Source organism: Schistocerca nitens, chromosome 1 (genome assembly GCF_023898315.1).
Source record: "Schistocerca nitens isolate TAMUIC-IGC-003100 chromosome 1, iqSchNite1.1, whole genome shotgun sequence".
Classification (NCBI taxonomy): domain Eukaryota; kingdom Metazoa; phylum Arthropoda; class Insecta; order Orthoptera; family Acrididae; genus Schistocerca; species Schistocerca nitens.
Window position 1 is genome coordinate 248,262,410 of NC_064614.1, and position 6,000 is coordinate 248,268,409.

The 6,000-nt window shown below is 40.1% G+C and overlaps 1 protein-coding gene across 3 annotated transcripts in view; it reads right to left on the reverse strand.

The window, feature by feature from the left end:
• Nucleotides 1-4,207, reverse strand: part of LOC126246994 (uncharacterized) — a 213,652-nt gene extending 209,445 nt beyond the window's left edge. For 2 of the 3 annotated variants that reach the window (XM_049948442.1, XM_049948440.1), the window contains exon 1: nt 4,068-4,207. The gene's annotated coding sequence lies outside the window, so the exon portion shown is untranslated. The remainder of the gene's footprint in view (nt 1-4,067) is intronic. The other variant, XM_049948443.1, reaches the window with a different exon arrangement.
• Nucleotides 4,208-6,000: the final 1,793 nt, after the last annotated feature.

The window sequence follows — 6,000 nt, forward strand, 5'->3', positions numbered from 1 at the left end:
ATATAAATGAACATGTCAAATGCAAAAAATGGTTCAAATGGCTCTGAGCACTATGGGACTTAGCATCTGAGGTCATCAGTCCTCTAGAACTTAGAACTACTTAAAATCCTCGTCTTTTTCCAATGTGGGCCAAGTAAACTAAAAGTTTGGGCACCCCTGCTCTACATACAGGACAACGGCAGATACTCCGTTCCGTCAGCCCTTTTCAGGTCTGACACCTCCTTGTTCGTCGTGAACTTACCTTAACATAATTTATTTACGCCTGATTTTGCTACTTTTATTACGCCTTTGGACAAAATACAGTTGAAGAACGCCATACGTATTTCTTTAAAAAAATCAGTTTCTCTCTTGCTACACAGGTTAAAAAATTGATAGTAATTCTTAATGTTATTATTTTTATTAAAATATTTCACAGTCCAGGTACGTGAAATGTGAAGTTTGTTCTATTAATTTTTCACTGATGATGGTATTATTCCTAGGTGGGTCGATCTCTTTGCAAGTTGTTTTTCTCTCTAATGTGGAAATCTCCAGTGTGACATAGTTCATTCGATGATTAATTCATACGCTACATTTTCGTTTTATAAATAGCAATCTCATCAGCAACGAATAAGATTTTGCCTAAAAGTATGTTCAGTCAAGATTCAAACAACCACACCTAGAAAGGAGGGTAAAAGTAACATCTCGTATAAAAATGGAGGGTATTACAAGTGGAGCACTATCCTAACTGGAGAATAACGGGAGACGAATTCCCCGTGGTTTTTCTAAAGGGACCATCCCAGTACCTGCCTGAAATGTTTGAGAGAAAAAACAGAAAAAATAACTTCGAATGCAAGAGCGGAGATTCGGATTCTTGTCGTCCTGAACAGCAGTCAACCCCCTATTCAGAATGTACCTACTACCTCAGTTCACAGCGGCATAATGCACTTATCTGCAGTGGAAGTTCGAACCCCAATATATATCGCAATATTTACCTCCAACCTCGGTAACAGACTCGTAGGAACAGCGACGCACCTACCACGCAAGGTCCCCGAGCACCTGGGTTCAGCTGATATGTGAGAATACTATAACTTTATTCTTTTTTGTTCTTTCTTTTGCTTGTGCCGTTTTCCCCGCGCATACGCAGGGTCGGCATGGTTAATCGGATGTGGCAATGTTAGTTGAAGGGGTGGCCGGATGCCCTTCCTACTGCCACCCCGTACCCCCCGGGTAGGAATTTGTGTACCCCAACTGTCTGCGACTAGTGTAATCCATGGAACAGTTCGAAAGTGTCCAGATGTCTGCGAGCCATGTAACTGTGGCGGGACGTGGGGACCAGCCCTTTGAACCGTAAATACAGTATCAAGGCTGGGAGACAGTCCTATAACTTGGGCTGAGTTTAGAAACAAGCTTACTTACTCTTTCTTGGATCAATAGGCCCTTAAGAGAATATACAGTCAGTAACATGGAGACGAAGCATTACTTCAGTATACCTTCAGACTCTTATTAAGATGGTAGAAGTCAGTAGCATGACTATAGACGAATGCTGGAGTAGTTTCTTTAACAAAGCACAGAGCGAGATAAAGACTGAAGTTCTTGCCCGGCCACCGTAATTTAGGTTTTCCACGATTCTCTAAATAATTTAGCGCAAATGCCGAAATGATTCCTTAAACAGGGCGTAGCAGCTTCTCTCTCCTTATCCTCGCTCACTTTAGCTAGCGCTACGTCTCTAGTGATAGCGACGACATTTTGAGCTCTTAACTTTCAATCTTTTAATTAATCAGCAACCACATCCAAAGCTTGGACTCATCTCCGAGTGTTGCGCTTCTACTGAAGAAACATAAAACACATAAAAAAGTACTCAAAGGAAATAAGTGAATATGTTTTTATACAATATTTGGTGCCCGCTCCAATCTTACTTCGGTCAAAATCTAAATTGCTGCATTGTGTACGACGTTGCTTTAGGTAATCGTTTGCCGTATTCCACAATTGCACATTTATGTTGAGTAGCGACGACTTCACATTTTCTCAGGGTTATTATAGCTGCCTCACATAACATGCTGCCCCGATGCGCCGTAACTTTACAACTTCCGAAAAGAGAATGAACCGATGAAACGAATAAAAGAGATATTACTAAATTTTCTATGTAGCTGTCGACCTTTTGGCTGTTATGTAATTTACTGTTGGCAATACAGAAGCAAGTCTTGAAACGATTGCGCGATTGGGAACGCTTTAATCACCTGCACGTTACACACGTGTGCCGAAACCTCTCGGATAGCCGGAGTAGCCTGGGGCAACACGGCAGATGAACAAGCAATGGCTACTGGTTTCTTGAGAAAAGATCACCCTTAACAATACTTTGACATCTTTGCCTTCTGTAGAAAATCATCGTGCGTGCCAAATATTACGAAATGTGCAATCTTACATGATTTGTGTGTCTAGTAACAGTTTACTCTTTATTTCTGTTGAAATCTGACGCGATAATTATCCACCCAGCTTCCCTCCCCAATGCTGTTTCCAGCAGCCACTAAAAAACCTGCAAAACTGCGTCTTCGATTCCCCAATCCCGTGCTTTACTTTTTAAAATTCTCGCTCTGGAAACACTGCAGCATTTAGCCATAATTACATCCCATGCACGATAAATAAAGCGTGTTTGACTAAAACCAGTGAACCATAGGTGTTAATTTCTAAGTGTCTCTAGAAATATCGTGTGGGGAAATCTGTCTCCTCCGCAGCAACACAATATCACGTAATTACGAATACCAAAACTAACACATTCTGTTTTCATCAGTGTAATCCTCCTCGTTACTGCCAGCTATTTCTTGCCTATCGAAACCAAGGAAGTTAAAATGAAACAGTAAACGCTAAATAAGCATAATCGCTGACGATGTCTCATTTTTTTTCAGTGGCGTTACGGGTCATTTGCCGCGTTCGAATTCTGTTTGTAGCATGGTTCACGCGGAAGGCATTAATTGTTCGCTCAACTCGTGCTAACTAGTGACAGACAACACAATGAACGGATGCTTCCGTACTCATCAATGACAAAGTATACATCAATTAAAAAGGTAGAAGGGAATGCACCGTAACTATAAGCAGTAACTTCATACATAACAAATTTCTAATCAGAAACAATGTAAGCGACCTCTGAATATCGACAAATGTCTTCTCATGTCAGAGGAACCAAACAAATAATTCTAACAGTCAAGGGTATTTGATTTCGACGTAATACAAGAGGATATAATGTGCGGTTTCTTATCTCACAAACTCAAGCATCTACATTCTAAATGTTAACTACATATTTAAATGTAGCAAGCTCGTAACATTTATAATTGGACAGCTGCACAAAATTACATTTTTATTTGCTGATACTAGTCAGAAGCCAGTCTACAATATTACAACATTCCTAATTTCATAAAAAACAATTAATTGTAATTAAGCCAGTCCTTCTCACTGTAACGTTTGAACTACCGTTGTTTCTCGCTTTTCTCGTTAAGACATAGAACTTCGTAATAGTCGTTTAAGATAAATTTCACCCCACCTCTGCAAAGTATGTGGAGTGACAGGGAACGAAAGGCAATGAGATATGTCTTAAAGAACCTGCGCTTTATATGTCGACTGTGTGTTTCGCACATTTATGTTTGTGGTATATAAAAAGGCAGCGCAACAATGCAGCTCTTACAAACATCTGTATTGCTGCACCAAGTCTGGCGTCGTTTTTCTGGTCAGTAGAGTTTACCTTTATATGAGTGGAGCTATAATATAAAATACATTTCCACATACTAATGTAAAGGTCTGCCCATCCCGTGGCTGGGGGAACCGATGACAAGTGCGAAAATGTGAATTACTTACTATTTACTAGAAATTCAAATGCCTCTCGTGAAATCTAACAAAATTTCAGCAAACAGTGTCTCAACACCAAGTACGTCATTGCTGTTTAAAGATACAAATTGTTACCCGCAGTCGTATATCAAAAACACGAGAAAAAAACCGCTCATGAAAACAGCGACGAAAATGCAATCGGACCGGCATTTTTTTTTTTCGCCAATGCGCTATTCGTAAAGAAACGCAACAGGCAACACTTAATAACTTACCGATTCTACTGTGATTCTGCAACGCATCTAAGTTATCCTCTCACACAGAGGACGCACATCTCTTCGAGCGCTGTTCGCCAATGCGCGAATAGTTCGTAAGGTGCACTGCCATTGATGTTCGCAAATAAGGTGTAGGTAACTGTGGTCAGATGGCTCTGTCAACCCGCTTGCCGTGCCTTTTGCCTACCCTTCCTCGCAGAGCAGCTGCTCTCTAGCGGTCCGCCGCTAAACTAAACAAAAATCAATCTCCGCCGTAAGCTAAGTGCGATGGCATTTTTCTCACCACCAAGAAAAAGTTCTTCTAATGGGTCTCAGATCCTGCACCGGTGGTAGAATCTAAAATTAGGTGACAACTAAGTAATGGCAACAGTTTCAGTAAAGGTATTCGAACAGAAGCAACTGAAAATCACGTGTACATATACTTTCGAGGAAACAACAATGAAAATTGAATTACAGTTGTTCCTTGATAGGTAGATGATGTAGACCTGATACGATAAAATTAGTTCTATTCCTGGATTTTTCATATAAAGTTTCCAAGACCACACGAAATAGTGAATGTGAGTTGCAATCATCTGAACTTGTTTGATATATTAAAACCAACCAACAGTACAGTAATTTTGGCTTTTGTGTGTCTTAAAAGTAACAAAATATAAGTGCACAACGGCCAACTGTCAAAGCCTAATTTTTGTATTACTTCACGGGTAAATGGTGAAGCTCTTGCACACGTTCACTCTCTTGGATTAGGAACCAAAATATAAAATCACTTATGATTAGCATATAGTTCCCTATGGTTACCAGTTCTTTTCAGACCGATAGCCCTTAAGTTAACACGCATTTGTTACCATAAATTTCCCCAAAAATTATTCTGCTTGCGTAAATTTCAACGTGAAGAGAACAAAAGCAAATGACACTGCTTCCAAGGGCTCAGTCTCCGAGGTATAGAAAAGTTATTCCTCCTGTAAGCTTTTTTCGACAAAAGGCCTATGATCGACACCAAACATTTTTCCTTTTCTTCGTGGAATCCTCGTTATTGTTTGGCCCGTTTCACTGTTAACTTTCATCGCGCAGCACCCATACTACACACGTTGCAATAATAATAATTCCATGCTATGAAAAACCATGATTATGACCATGAATATTCTCTTACAATATGATGGATTTTCAGCACCAAACAATGCTATGAGATGAGAATTTTGATCTAAACGGGTACGCCATTAGTCAACTCTGTAATTAAAATCAGACTATAGCAACTCTGTTCGTGTTACAGTACTGAATGACAGGTTTAATTGCCCCTTTCACGGTGAATTAATCGAAGCGTTACCGGTATCGATACTGGAAGTATCATTCACGGGACATTCATGAGACGAAAAGAAGATATTAAGCTTTGTTCTGAATAGTAGCCTACTCATAGGTGATCTGTACATAAGAAGTGTATTGTTATTTCTGGATGGTAAAAACAGCATGAAACTTCTTTTTCAAAACCGAAAAAGGGACGTCGTTAGGCTGAGATCCGGCTATTAAAGTAGGCTAATGGTTTGGCTTTGTAAATGACATTTGATATGCAATAGAATTCCACCCCCGAAGAGAGTAGTGCTGCTAGTGACAACAGCATGAGAAACTGGCACCAAAGGGAAATAGCCGAGAAGTAAACCAGTAGACACTGAAATACGGCATCCGTACGGGGTTGACAGGCTCCCCAGCCTTATGGAAGTAACGGATCATGTAGCTCAATACCCAAAATTGCCATTACATTTGAACCACTGCCTGGACCAACAGTTCAGCAGAATCTGTTGTTACTGCAAGTGCACCTATTATACCAGCATGCTCCTGTCAGCAATGACATAATGACAGTACTGCTCTGTATACATTTAGTATTCGTTTGCTTGCTTTTAAAGTCCTGTGTCTTATATTTACATTTATGACATGAACAACA